Source organism: Grampus griseus (assembly GCF_964374135.1).
Source record: "Grampus griseus genome assembly, chromosome: 9".
NCBI lineage: Eukaryota > Metazoa > Chordata > Mammalia > Artiodactyla > Delphinidae > Grampus > Grampus griseus.
The window spans coordinates 75,353,781-75,369,327 of NC_139003.1; the positions used below are offsets into that span (position 1 = coordinate 75,353,781).

General features: G+C 37.9%; 1 protein-coding gene across 3 annotated transcripts in view; it reads left to right on the forward strand.

Annotated features, from left to right (window-relative positions):
• Positions 1–15,547, forward strand: part of SLC25A40 (solute carrier family 25 member 40) — a 56,575-nt gene that overhangs the window by 1,062 nt on the left and 39,966 nt on the right. The window lies entirely within an intron of this gene.

Consider the following 15,547-nt stretch of genomic DNA (forward strand, 5'->3'; position numbering starts at 1 on the left):
TTTATTAGACACCGGGTAATATTTGTAATTCAGGAGAGATGTCTGGGAGAGAGTGGGGATGGTCAGGAGAGGGAAGACTGATTTGAGAGACGTCATACAGACCAGTCGCTGATTCTCAGTCATGGGGTGATGCCTAAGAGGTTATCAGATCTTAAAAGGCAGGAGGTGTAGTTTGAACAACACTAGAATTTCTATTTGGGAAAAACAATCTTTTCAAAATGTAAGCTACCAAAAGAGCACATGATTTTTATGTTTATAAAAAGTCTTAAAAGATTGAGAAACACTAGTGTAGAAGGTAGTTAAAGCCACGGGAGGAAATGGAAATTGCCCAGGAGAGCATGTGAAATAAGAGAGGTAGTGGTGAGCGGAGGATGATGAGCTAGTGAAGGAGACGGAGAAAAGGCCACAGAGTTAGGAAGAGAACTGGGAACTAATCTTCAAATGTCACAGAATTACAAACTTTGGGATCGTGCAGGCTTCACTAACTATATGGTTTTGGGTAATTTTGATCCTAAATTTTAATATCTGAAAATGGAGGTAATAAACACTTCTCAGACGTTGTGAGAATTAATTGAAACATTTTTGGAACCTTAATTAGTACAGTGCCTGGCACAGAGTGAGAGCTGAGTTAGTACTGTCATTCTGGTGAACTCTATATATCAGCCTCTCTCCATCTTCAAGCGTTCCAAAAGGCTAAGACTTGAAAAATAGGCCTTCGATTCTGGTGTTTAAGATGTCATTGGTTCCTTAGTGAGAATTTCAGGAGATGGCTAAGGTAAGTACTAGATAAAAATGATAGGCTTGAAGTGGAGATGGGTTGACTATACTCTTGCAAAAAATTTGTCAGTGTAGGAAATTATCATGATAGGAAGGGAAGATAGGGTCTTTGGAAGGTTTAGGGGATATGGGAAAGATAGGTTTCTGTTGAAGAAAATAAAAACAGGACGCCCATTTTATGTTCCAGTGAAAGATGAGGTACCTTTCTTATTTACTACAATGAGGAAGGACAGTAACATAGTGGCACCCTAGGCTTTTAGACACACCCTTGACTGCACTGCAGGAGATAATGTCAAGCTGTGAATAAGCAGAAAGTTTGTTTTGCTGGACAGTGTTAGAAATTTTCTGATCTGTAACCCAAGGACAATTTAAAAAAAATTATTATTGGAACTCAAATCTTGTAGTAGCCACCAGAAGAAGGATGTGGTCATATATCTATGGCCTGTAAACATAGAAACCTCCTTACTATCATGCAAATAATCAGGGCTATTGGTCAAAGAATAAGATTTATTTAAAGTATGTCTTGAGATGTGCTTCAGGTGAAAGGTATACATGCAAGAAGAAATAAATGGGGGCAGCGTTACTTGTGAAAAGTTGCTTAAAGAATTCTATTAAACAAAGTTGGAAAACATTGAGTAGAATCATGGTCTAAGTAAATGAATGTTTGACTGTGAATCAAGAGAAAATGAATTTCATTCAGTACTGGCTCTATTCCTAGGTAGTTTTATGACCTTGGGCAAATACTAACCTTGCCATACTACAATTTCCTCATCTGTAAATGAAAATAATGTGCTCTGTCTACCCCACAACTTTCTGTAATTATCCAATGAGGCCTTAATTTGCTTTTTCAGACTGCCTCATGAATATACAAGTATAATTTTTATTCTAGAGTCTAGACAAATGGATTTATTCATTTTTCTGCAATACCACTTTCCTTATTTCTTTTCCTTAAGCCTCTCCACCTGGCTCACAGGTGTTCCTCTTTCCTTTTCATAACAAGCCTGACTTAGCCTTTATCTCCTGCTCATTTGGGGACTTCAGTAATAGTCCAGTTTGATTTATTTGCCAGCTCTTGATATATTATTTCCTGGAATGTGTTCTGTTGCTATTGTTATTAATTAATTTTCATATTTTAGAGTCTCATTACCCTGGTGAATTGGAGGGTCTAAGGTTTTTCTGAGATTAAGTTCTTAGTTTTGCAAGCTAAGCATATGAAGGGATAGAGTTGGTTAGTGGCTGTGGCGCTGGAGTCCGTGTCTCAGGTGAGGCTGGGCTGGGAAACCAAGGAAAATTCAGCATATCAAGTCCCTGAACATAACCTAAGAGAAGGGTCAAAAATGGAGAATAAGCAAGACAGGAAAATTCAAAATTTGAGAGTGAATCACGTTGAGACAGTATAATTCAGAGGCTGCTGTGGTACCTGTCGGAGCTGTTAAGGATACTGAGTTGGTTGTATTACATTCTGAACTAGATTGTAAATTCCTTTAGGATATTACACAATACATATTTGGCAGTGATTTTTTTCTGACTTTTTTGGGTCTTCATTGCTGTGTGTGGGCTTTCTTTAGTTGCGGCGAGCGGGGGCTACTCTTCAGTGCGCGGCTTCTCATTGCGGTGGCTTCTTGTTGCAGAGCACGGGCTCTAGAGCGCAGGCTCAGTAGTTGTGGCGCACGGGTTTAGTTGCTCCGCGGCATGTGGGATCTTCCCGGACCAGGGATCAAATCCGTTTCCCCTGCATTGGCAGGCGGATTCTTAACCACTGCACCACGAGGGAACTCCCAGCCATGGTTATAAAACAATCTACCTTCCTAGCCCACTTTTTTTTTTCCTTTTATATTGATTGAGCACCTGCAGTGGGCTAGGCCCAGTGAGACTTGTTTACTTTAAGACTCCCATTGAAGTCTCATCATGTAAGTTTTAAAAATTTCTAGTATGTTTTATAATCCACATACAATAAAGTGCACCCATTTTAAGCGTACGGATTGATGAGTTCTAACAAATATGTATATCCATGTAATTACCAACCCCCATCAAAATAAAGAACATTTCTGTCACCACAGAAAGTTATTTCACTCCTTGTTCCAATCTCCCTTCACCAGTGGTAACCACTCTTCTGATTTCTAATATCATAAATAATTTTTCCTGTATTTCAACTTCATATAAATGGAATCATGTAATTTATATGCTTTGCATCTCCATTATTTTGCGTAACATATTTTCATGATTCATCCATGTTGCTACATGTATCAGTGGTCCATTCCTTTTTATTGTTGAGTAGCATTCCATTCTGTGAATATACCACAGTTTACCCATCCCCTGTTGATGGGTATTTGGGTTATTTCTAATTTGGGGCTATTATGAATAATGCTGCTATGAACATTTGTATATAGGTCTTTTTGTGGACATAGGCTTTTATTTGTCTTGGAATTGATAGATCATATGTTTACTGAATGTTTAACATGGTGAGAAACTACAGAAGTTTTTAGTAACTGTTCCTTGCAGCAATGTATGAGAGTCCCAGTTGTTAAACATCCTTGTCACTCACTGGGTGTGAACTGGTTATCTCATGTAGTTTTTTAAAAAATTGAGATGAAATTCCCTAACATAAAATTCATTTCAACTATCTTGAAGTGTATAATTCAGTGACTTTCAGTGTATTCACAGTGTTGTGCAACGATCACCACCATATAATTCCAGACATTTTCAATACTTCAAAAAGAAACCCAGTACTCATTAGGCGGTCATTCCTTATCCCCCCCCACCCCCCAACCTGTGGCAACTACTAATCTGCTTTCTGTTTCTATGGATTTGCCAATTATGGACATTTCATATTGATATAAATGGCATAATAAAATAAGTGTTTTTTTATGCCTGGCTTCTTTCATTTTCAGGAACTGCCAAGCTTTTCCACAGTGGCTGCATCATTGTACATTACCACCAGCAGTGTAAAAGTTTGCCTATTTCTCCACATCCTCACCTACACTTGTTATATTTCCTTTTTGTTTTTTAATTATAGCTTTCCTAATGGCTGTGAAGTGGTATCTCATCGTGGTTTTAATTTGCATTTCTCCAATGATCAGTGATGTTGAGCATCTTTTCATGTGTTACTTGGCCATTAGTATATCTTCTTTGAATAAGTGTCTTTTCAGGTCCTTTGCCCATTTTTTAATTGGGCTCTTGTCTTTTTGTTGTTGAGTTGTAAGTGTTCTTAAAGATTTTGTAGGGCTTCCCAGGTGGCGCAGTGGTTGAGAGTCCGCCTGCCGATGCAGGGAACGTGGCCATTATATACTAGACTCTTATCAGATAGATATGCAAAAATTTTCTCCAATCCTGTGGCTTGTCTTTTCACTTTATTGGCAGTGTCCTGTGATACACAAAAGTTTTAATTTTGATAAAATTCAATTTTATGTTTTTCTTTTGTTTCTTGTACTTTTAGTGTCATATTTAGGAAACTATTGCCAAATCCAAGGTCATTTGGCTTTACTTCATCTTCTAAGAGTTTTGTAGTAGCTTAGGTCTTTGACCCATTTTAAGTTAATTTGTGTATATTGTGTGAGCTAAGGGTCCAGCTTCATTCTTTTGCATGTGGATATCCAATTGTCCCAGCACCATTTCTTGAAAAGACTGTTGAAAATCAGTTGACCATAGATGTATGAGGTTGTTTGGGACTATCAGTTCTATTCCATGATCTATATGTTTAAGCTGCTTCCACACTGCTTTGATTACTGGTAGCCTTATAGTAAGTTTTGAAATTGGGAAGTCTGAGTCCTTTAAATTTGTTCTCCTTTTTCAGGATTGTTTTGGTTATTGAAAGGGTCTTGAAATTTCATATGAATTTTAGAGTCAGCTTATTCATTTCTACAAAAGAGCAGTTGGAATTTTGAGAGTGATTGCATTGAATTTGTATAGTATTGCCATCTTAACAGTATTATGGGTTCCTATCCATGAACACAGGATGTTTTCCCCCTTACTTAAGTCCGCTTTAGTTTGTTTCAGCAATGTTCCGTAATTTTCATTGTACACACGTTTGAACTGTGCAGGTCCACTTATATGTGGATTTTTTTTTTCATTAAATATGTACTGCAGTACTACATGGTCTGCAGTTGTTTGAATCCAAGGAAGCTCAGATACAGGAGGCCAAAGGGCATAACTATAAAGTTATGCTCAGGTGCTTTCTAACTGGAATTGTTTTCTTAGTTTCATTTCCAGATTGTTAATTGCTATATAGAATTACAATTGATTATTATATGCTGATTTTGTTTGCTGAATTTATTTATTAGCTCTGATAGGTTTTTTTGGTGGATTCTTAGGAGTTTTCAAGAGATAAAATCTAGTCATCTGTGAATAGAGATAGTTTTACTTCTTTCTTTCAAGTCTGGATGTCTTTGTTTTTATTGCTTAATTGCCGCTAGCTGGAACTTCCATGATTAGCAAGAAAGCAGACGTCTCTGTCTTTTTCCTAATGTTAGGGGGAAAGCTTTCAGTCTTTCTCCATTAAGTATGATGTTATATGTGGGTTTTTCTTAGGTGCCCTTTATCATGTTGATGAAATTCCCTTCTTTTCCTACATTTTTGAGCGTTTGTATCATGAAAAGATGTTGGATTTTTTTTTTTCAATTTTTACTGTAATAACAGTTCATCATGTGGTTCTGTTTATCTCATTAGTATGGTGAATTCCATTGATTGATTTTCGTAAGGTGAACCACCTTTGCATGTTTGGGGTTAAATCCAACTTGGTCATGGTGTAAATTGTTTTAATATAAGGCTGGATTTAGTTTACTAGTATTTTGTGGAGAACTTTTGCATCTATGTGAAACTGCACAACTCAGATGGGACTCGAACCCAGCCAAAACTCAGATTGGGACTTGAACCCACAGGCTGAGACTTTTGCTCAGCCAAAACTCAGTCAGACTGGGACTGGAACCCACTGTCTTCTGATTGAGATCGCACACCTGGTCTCAGGACTTAATGAAGCTCAGGTTCTTTCTGTCTCGTAGCAGAAAGATTTCAGTGAGAGACAAAGTTATAGATAAGAAGTGGATTTATTTAGAGAGATACACATTCCATAGACAGAATGAGGTCTGTCTCAAAAGGTGAGAGTGGCCCAGAATATGGGGAGGTTAGTTTTTACGGGCCCGGGTAATTTCATAGGATTATTCCAACTATTTCGGGGAAGGGGCGGGGATTTCTAGGAATTGGGCTGCCACCCACTTTTTGTCCTTTTATGGTCAGCCTTGGAACTGTCATGACACCCATGGGTGTGTCATTTAGCATGCTAATGTATTACAATGACAGTATGATGAGGCTCAAGGTCTATTGGAAGTGGAATCTTCCACCATCTTGGACCTAGTTGGTTTTAACCAGTTTATGTTGTATCCTCAACGGCTCTGTAATTTTTTTTTTTTTTTTTTTGCGATACGCGGGCCTCTCACTGTTGTGGCCTCTCCCGTTGCGGAGCCTGTGCTCCGGACGCGCAGGCTCAGCGGCCATGGCTCACGGGCCTAGCCACTCCGCGGCATGTGGGATCTTCCCGGACCAGGGCACGAACTCGTGTGCCCTGCATCGGCAGGCGGACTCTCAACCACTGTGCCACCAGGGAAGCCCTCTGTCATTCTTTAAGAGTTGTGCCCTGCCCTCTTCCCTCCTGTTTCATATGATACATTATTAGTCTGTAGTTTTCAAGTGATGTCTTTTTATGGCTTTGGTATCAGAGTAATATTTGTTTTATAGAATGAGTTAGAAAGTATTCCCTTTCTTCTTGAATCACTTTTGGTACTTTGTATGTTTCTAGGAATTTGTTTATTTCATCTAGGTTAAATGATTTGTTGACAGATACTTGTTTGTAATATTCTCCTATAATAATTTTTATTTCTGTAAAGCTGGTGGTAATATCTCTACTTTCATGCCTGATTTTACTAATTTGAGTCTTCTCATTTTTCTTGGTCAGTTTAGCTAAATGTTAACTTTGGTGATCCTTTTAAAGAAGCAACTTTTGGTTTCATTGATTCTCTATGGTTTTTCTTCTATTTTGTTTATTCACATTCTAATCTGTACTATTTCTTTCCTCTTCTTGCTTTGAGTTTAGGTAACTCTTCTTTTTGGGGGTTCCATAAGGGGGATTTTAGGCCATTGATTTGAGAGATCTTTCTTTTTTTTTAATGTAGGCTTTTACAACTATAAATTTCCCTCTTAGCACTGCATTCGTTGCATTCCTTACGTTTTGATATGTTGTATTTTCATTCATTTCAAGGTGTTTTCAAATTTACCTTGTAATGGATTCTTTGACCTATTGGTTATTTAAGAGTGTATTGTTTCATTCAACATTTTTTAATTTTCCAAATTTCTTTTTGATACTGATTTCTTATTCTACTGTGGTCAGAGAAGATGCTTTGTATTATTTTAGTCTTTTTAAACTTCTTGAAACTTTTTTTGTGCCCTAACGTACGATCTATCATGGAGAATATTCCATGTTCACCTGAGAAGAATGTGTATTTTTCTCGTTTGGTGGAGTATTCTGTGTGTTGTTAGGTCTAGTTGGTTTATAGTATTTGTAAGGCCAACTGGCCCGAGGCAGGGGAACACAATCAGATTCACAGGTTGCATCAGACCGAAATTCTCCGGACCACCCAGTTCCAGAAACTGCCCTGGAGACATTCCGGACCACCCAGTTCCAGGAACTGACCTGGGGACTTTGAACCCAGCCCAGCCATCCCGCCTTTCGAGGGGCGGGACTAACGGTCCCCCAGGATACCCGAAAAGACCACCAAATAAGGAATACCCTGCGCCCTCCCAGATTCACCACACCCCTTTCCCTTCTTTCCCTATAAAATCTTGCCCAACCCTCGCCCAGGTGCGACTTCTCTGGCCCCTTTCTCTCGGACCAGTGAACCTTGCCCGGGAGCGCTCCCTAATAAAGCTCACTTGAAGCTTTCCTCTGTTTCGCGGTGCCGTTTGTTAAGATCCGACCTTACAGTATTGTTTTAAGTTTTCTAGTTCCTTGTTTATCTTTTGTCTAGTTCTGTTCATTATTGAAAGTGAAATATATTGAAGCTTCCAACTATTGTTGGGCCATCTTCTGGTCAGTTTTTGCTTCATATAATTTGGGGCTCTGTTGTTAGGTGTTATATATGTTTATAATTTTTTTATCTTGATAGATTGCCTCTTATATCATCATATAACATTCTTCTTTGTCTGTTTTAACAATTTTTGTCTTAAAATTTATTTTGTCTGATATTAGTATTGTCACTCTAGCTCTCTTTTGGTTACCACTTTCATAACATATCTTTTACACTTTTATTTTCGATCTATTTGTGTATTTGGTACTAAAATGAGTTTCTTGTAGACAGCATATAGTTAGATCACTTTTTATATTTAACCTTCCAGTCTCTGTCTCTTAGAGAGTTTAATCCATTTATCTTTAATGAAATTATTCAAATAGAAGGCTTGCATTGCCATTTTGCTCTGTTTTCTGTATGTCATATGTTTTTGTTACTCAGTTCCTTCACTGCCTTCTTTTGTGTTAGACGTTCTAGTGTACTGTTTTGATTGCATTCTCATTTTTTCTGTATATATTTTAGTTATGTTTTTAGTGGTTGTCTTGAGGATTACAATTCACATTTATAACAGTGATTTCAGATTAATAACAACTTGTTTTTAATAGTATACAAAAACTTCACTCCTGTATAACTCCATTCCCCCAACCCCCTTACGTTGTTATTGTTATAAATGACATATTGTTACTGTTGTATGTATAACATATATAATGTATGCAATATGTATAAGCACATATATAATGTGCATTTAAATGTGTATATTATAAATATGTAATAAATATAAGTATTATATTTGTATATGTCATGTTGATATATATAGTAAACATAACATATATAAATAAATATGTAATGTTAATGACATTGCATGTTACAAATAACAATGTTATAAATGGCAGTGATTAACATAGATTTTTAATTTTTTAAAAAAATTAATTTATTTATTTTTGGCCACATTGGGTGTTTGTTGCTGCGCACGGGCTTTCTCTAGTTGCGGTGAGCGGGGGCTACTCTTGGTTGTGGCGCGTGGGCTTCTCATTGCCGTGGCTTGTCTTGTTGCAGAGCACGGGCTCTAGGTGCGTCGGCTCAGTAGTTGTGGCACGCAGGCTCAGTAGTTGTGGCTCACGGGCTCTAGAGCACAGGCTCAGTAGTTGTGGCACATGGGCTTAGATGCTCCACGGCATGTGGGATCTTCCCGGACCAGGGCTCGAACCCATGTCCCCTGTGTTGGCAGGCAGATTCTTAACCACTGTGCTACCAGGGAAGCCCTTAATTATTGTTTTATATAATTGTATTTTAAGTCATTAGAAGGGAAAAAGAGGAATTACTAACCAAAAATCCATTAATGCAGACTTTTATGTTTATGTATGTAGTTGCCTTTACTTATGTACTATTCTTTTACTTTCAATCTGTTTTTGTGTTTGAATATAAAATAGGTCTCTTATAGATAGGGTATACTTTGATTTTTTCAAAATTCTGCCAATTTTTGCCCTTTATTGGATTGTTTAATCCATTTTACATTTATTTATTTATTTATTTATTTATTTATTTTTTTTTTTTTTTGCCGTACGCGGGCCTCTCACTGTTGTGGCCTCTCCCGTTGCGGAGCACAGGCTCTGGACGCGCAGGCCCAGTGGCCGTGGCTCACGGGCCCAGCCGCTCCGCGGCATGTGGGATCCTCCCGGACCAGGGCACGAACCCGCGTCCCCTGCATCGGCAGGCGGACTCTCAACCACTGCACCACCAGGGAAGCCCCATTTTACATTTAAAAGGATTTATGTCTGCCATTTTTCTATTTGTTTCTGTACATTTGTATAGTCACATTCTTCCTTTATTATTGCCTTCACTTGTTTTAAATAGATGTTTTCTCATATACCATTTTAGTTTTCTTGTCTCTTCTATTATATTTTTTTGAGTTATTTTCTTAGTGTTTGCCTAGGGAATTATAATTAGTATTTTAATTTATAACAATCTGGTTCAGATTAGTATGATTTTAACTTCAACAGTATATGGCTCCATTCCCTTCCCCCTTCCTTTGTGCTATTGTTGTCATACAAATTACATCTTTATAATATTGAATGCCTATCAATAAAGATTTATTTTATTGCTTTATCCAGTTTTCTTTTATATTCATCTATGTTGTTACCTTTGCCAGTGCTCTTTGTTTCATCATATGAATTCCAGTTACTACCTAGTGGTGTGTTTCATTTTATCCTGACTGGATTCCTCCTAGTATTTCTTGTAGGACAAGATCAGTAGTGACAAGTTCTATCTGATTTTGTTTATCTGGGAATATCTTAACTTTTTTCTCAATTTTGGAGGATAATTTTGCTAGGTATAGAATTCTTCGTTAAGTCTTTTGTTCACTGCTTGAAAATGGTATTCCACTGCCTTCTGGTCTCCATGGTTTTAGATATGAAATCAGCTTTTAATCATTGAAGATCCTTTTAATATAATGAATTGCTCCTCTCCCTGCTTTCAGAATTCTCATTGTATTTGGCTTTTGGCAGTTTGATTATAAGGTTCTCAGTGTGGCTTTCTTTCAGTTTATCCTACCAGGAATTTGGTGAGCCTCTTGGGTGTATAGTTTCTTTTTCTTCTCCCCCCCAGCCCCCCCCCATTAATCAAAGTTGGGAAGTTTTTGGCTTGTATTCTTTCCCTTTCTATCCTCTCCTGGGACTCTCATTATGTGTAGGTTGGTATGCTTGATAATGTCACACAAGTCTCTGAGACCGTTCATTTTTCTTCATTCTTTTTCTTTTTATTTCTCAGATTGAGTGATCTCAATTGATCTTTCTTCAGGTTTGCTGATTCTTTCTTCTGCCCCCTCGTATATGCTATTGAATCTCTCTAGTGAATTGTTACAGTTTTTAGTTTGTTTCTTTCTGATTTTTTTGGTTTTAATTTGCTCTTTTTCTGGTTTCTTAGGGGAGGTGCTTAGATCATTGGTTTTTAGATTTTTTCTAATATAAGCATATAATGCTATAAATTTCCTTGTAAGCTCTGCTTTAGCGCATTTCACAATTTTTGGCAATTCTTGTCATTTTCTACTTCCATATAGGTTTGGGGAAGTATTTTATCAAATCCACAAATGAAAAAAAATTGGGGATTTTAGTCGTGATTCCTGTGAATTTATAATCTGGAAGAATTGATATATTCATAGCATTCATTATTTCAGTTCATGAAGTGGTATTTTTTTAAATTAATTAATTTATTTTTGGCTGTGTTGGGTCTTTGTTGCTGCACGCGGGCTTTCTCTAGTTGTGGTGAGCGGGGGCTGCTCTTTGTTGAGGTGCGCGGTCTTCTCATCACGGTGGCTTCTCTTGTTGTAGAGCATGGGCTCTAGGTGCGCGGGCTTTAGTAGTTGTGGCATGTGGGCTCAGTAGTTGTGGCTTGTGGGCTCTAGAGCACAGGCTCAGTAGTTGTGGTGCATGGGCTTAGCTGCTCCATGGCATGTGAGATCTTCCCGGACTGGGGCTTGAACCTGTGTCCCCTGCATTGGCAGGCGGATTCTTAACCACTGAGCCACCACGGAAGTCCGAAATCGTATTTTTTTTTTATATTAAGACTTCTTAACAAAATTTTACTTTTTTAATTGAAGTAGAGTTGATTTACAGTGTTGTGCTAATCTCTGCTGTATAGCGAAGTGACTCAGTTATACACATAGACGTTCTTTTTTTTTTTTTTTTTTTTTTTTTTTGCGGTACGCGGGCCTCTCACTGTTGTGGCCTCTCCCGTTGCGAAGCGCAGGCTCAGCAGCCATGGCTCACGGGCCCAGCCGCTCCACGGCATGTGGGATCTTCCCGGACCGGGGTATGAACCCGTGTCCCCTGCATTGGCAGGTGCACTCTCAACCACTGCGCCACCAGGCAAGCCCCGTTCTTTTTTTTATATTCTTTTCCATTATGGTTTATCACAGGATATTGAATATAGTTCCCTGTGCTATACAGTAGGACCTTGTTTATCCATCCCATATATAATAGTTTACATCTGTTTATCCCAAACTCCCAGTCCTTCCCTCCACCACCCACTTCCCCCTTGGCAACCACAAGTCTGTTGTCTTTGTACGTGAGTGTGTTTCTGTTTTGTAGATAGGTTCATTTGTGCCATATTTCATTTTATTTTTTATTTTATTTTTTTTTGCGGTACGCGGGCCTCTCACTGTTGTGGCCTCTCCCGCTGCAGAGCACAGGCTCCGGACGCGCAGGCTCAGCGGCCATGGCTCACAGGCCCAGCCGCTCTGCGGCATGTGGGATCTTCCCAGACCGCGGCACGAACCCATCCCCTGCATCGGCAGGCGGACTCTCAACCACTGCGCCACCAGGGAAGCCCTTATTTTATTTTTTTTAAAGTTTTTTTTTTTTGAGGTGGACCATTTTTTAAAGTCTTTATTGAATTTGTTATAGTATTGCTTCTGTTTTTATGTTTTGGTGTTTTTGGCCGCAAGGCATGTGGGATCTTAGATCCCTGACCAGGGATCGAACCCGCAGCCCCTGCATTGGAAGGTGAAGTCTTAACCACTGGACCACCAGGGAAGTCCCTGTGCCATATTTTAGATTACACACGTAAGTGATACATGATATTAGTCTTTCTCTTTCTGACTTACTTCACTTAATACGATCATCTCTAGTTGCATCCATGTTGCTGCAAATGGCGTTATTTCGTTCTTTTTTATGGCTGAGTAGCATTCCATTGTATATATGTACCACATCTTCTTTATCCATTCATCTGTTGATGGACATTTAGGTTGTTTGCATGTTTTGGCTATTGTGAATAGTGCTGCTATGAACATAGGGGTGCATGTATCTTTTTGAATTATAAATACTTTTAAATTGGTTAAATTTTATATATATTTTTTACAGATGTCTTGAGAATATGTTGTGAGATTTATTGCCAGAGTACGTGAAATTCTTCCATGCTCCTGTACATGCTGTTTATTTTAAATTTAATTTGCTATGTGTTACAGGTATATAGAAATGTATTTAACTTAGAATATTGGTTTTTATAGCTAGCAACACTGCTAACTTATTCGTTTTAATAATTCAATGATGGGCTTAAATTTTCTGTGTTCACAATTATGTCATCTGCAAATACTGATTTTTTTCTCTTTCTAAACTTTATATATACTTTTTGCTTTACCTAGATGGCTAGAAAAACTTTAATAAAATATTAAATATGTGTAGCGGTAATGTGTATTTTTATCATGTGCTTGATGTCAAAAGGAAACCTTCAACACTTAATTATTTTTTTAAATATTCATTTATTTATTTATTTGGCTGCATTGAGTCTTAGTTGTGGCATGCGGGATCTTCGTTGCAGCATGTGGGATCTTTCATTGCGACGCATGGGGTCTTCGTTGCAGCGTGTGGGCTTCTCCCTAGTTGTGGTGTGTGGGCTTCAGAGGGTGTGGACTCAGTAGTTGTGGAGTGCAGGCTCTCTAGTTGTGGTGTGCAGGCTCCAGAGCACACGGGCTTAGTTGCCCTGTGGTATGTGGGATCTTACTTCCCTGACCGGGGATCAAACCCACGTCCCCTGCATTGGAAGGTGGATTCTTAACCACTGGATCACCAGGGAAGTCCCCTCAACACTTGATTATTATGTGTAAGAATGCTTTTTGATTTCTACTTTGACCCATGAGATATTTAGAGGTGTGCTATTCAGCTTCCCAGTATTTAGGGATTTCCGGATACCTTTCTGTTTTTGTTTTCTAGTTTAATTCCGTTGTTGTCACAGAACATACTTTATATGACTTAAAACCTGTTAAATTCATTGAGACTTTTCTCATGGCCCAGATTGAAGCCTATCGTGGTAAATTGGTTTTGTGTGTGTCTGATTTTCCCAGTAGCAAGAGTAGTTTCGTACTTGAGGGTGTTTTAAAGAATGAATGTTAGATAGCCCGTCCAAAATTCCCTATGGAAGTAGCTACTACCAAATAGAGTGTTATTTATGCATTTAAACTTTTCAGTGATTTGTGGAATCGAATACTTGTGGCTATGAGAAACTCATGTATATAGTGAATAATATTGTATCTCTTATGTTACAGTGGTTAGTTTACATTGTAGTGACTCAAATGACCAAAAATTATAAAACTCAATGAAGATTTCTCTTCTTCTTTGGTTTAGTATATGTTATTATATTTTTGTGGTAAGGTTGGTGATTGTTTATGTACAAAATAATCATAGCCTTTTCATCACCAAAAAAATGCATGGATTTTTCTGAGTATTTGTTTAACAAATAATAAAATTATGCATATTTTGAAAACACAAAATAAAATTCACAGATACAGTTATAATTCACAGTTATAGTCTATCAAATATTTAAGGATCAAATAATCCCAACCTTACAGACTCTTCTAAAGGAAAATATTCTCCACCTAATTTTATGAGATTAGCATAGCCTTGATACTAAAACCCAATAGGTATGATATAAGAAATACCAGAAAGTTAGAAAATATTTTGAGCAGAATAAAAATGACAACACAATATATCCAGATTTGTGAGATGCAATATAAACAGTGCTTGAAAGGGAATTTTTAGCCCTACAAAGCCTATCTTAAAAAGAAGAAAGATATTAAATCAATAATGTCCACAAACCCAAGGTAAAAAGTAAAGAAATAAAGATGATGTGAGAAAGCAGTGGTATAGAAAACAAAAACAATGGAGGAAATGAGATCAAAATTTGGTTTTCTGCGAAGGTCAATAAAATTTACAACTCTCTTGCCAGATAGATCAGGAAAGAAAGAGGAGATGCAAATTAACTAATATAAAGAAAGAGAGGCAACATAACTACAGAGCCTATAGCCATTAAATGGACAATAAAGCAATATTATGAACAACCTTATGATCATATGCTCATATGTTTAACAACTTAAATGGACAAATTCCTTGAAATACACAAACTGCCAACACTTACACAAGAAGAAAGAAATAACCCAAATATCCTTATATCTCCTAAAGAAAACCCCAGGCTCAATTCTGTCCAATATTAATCAAAATAAGACAAAAACAATACAAGAAAAGAAAATTATGCACCAGTGGACTTCCCTGGTGGCGCAGTGGTTAAGAATCCGCCTGCCAATGCAGGGAACACGGGTTCGAGCCCTGGTCCAGGAGGATCCCACATGCTGCAGAGCGACTAAGCGCGTGTACCACAACTGCTGAGCCTGCGCTCTGTAGCCTGCAAGCCACAACTGCTGAAGCCCGTGCATCTACAACCCATGCTCCGCAACAAGAGAAGCAACCACAATGAGAAGCCCCTGCACCACAACGAAGAGTAGCCCCTGCTCGCTGCAACTAGAGAAAGCCTGCACACAGCAACAAAGACCCAAAACAGCTAAAAATAAATTAATTAATAAAAAAAAATTATGCACCAGTATCCCTCATGAACATGATACTAAAATTCTTAGCAAAAATTTAACAAGTCAAAACTAATGCTATACAAAAAGGATAAAACATAATCAAGTGGTGTTTATCCTAGGAATGCAAAGAAGTTTAAACATTAAAAAGTCAAGCAATGTAAATTGCCATATAATCAGCTTAAAAGGAAAGGCCATACAATCATCCCAATAGATGCTATATTACCTGTCTGTTGCTGTGTAACAAATTACTCCAAAATATAGTGCTTTAAAGCAACAATTATTTACTGTCTCACAGTTTCTGTGTGTCAGGAATCTGGATGTGGCTCAAGTGGGTAAAACTTGGTCTTTCACAAGGGTGCAGTGA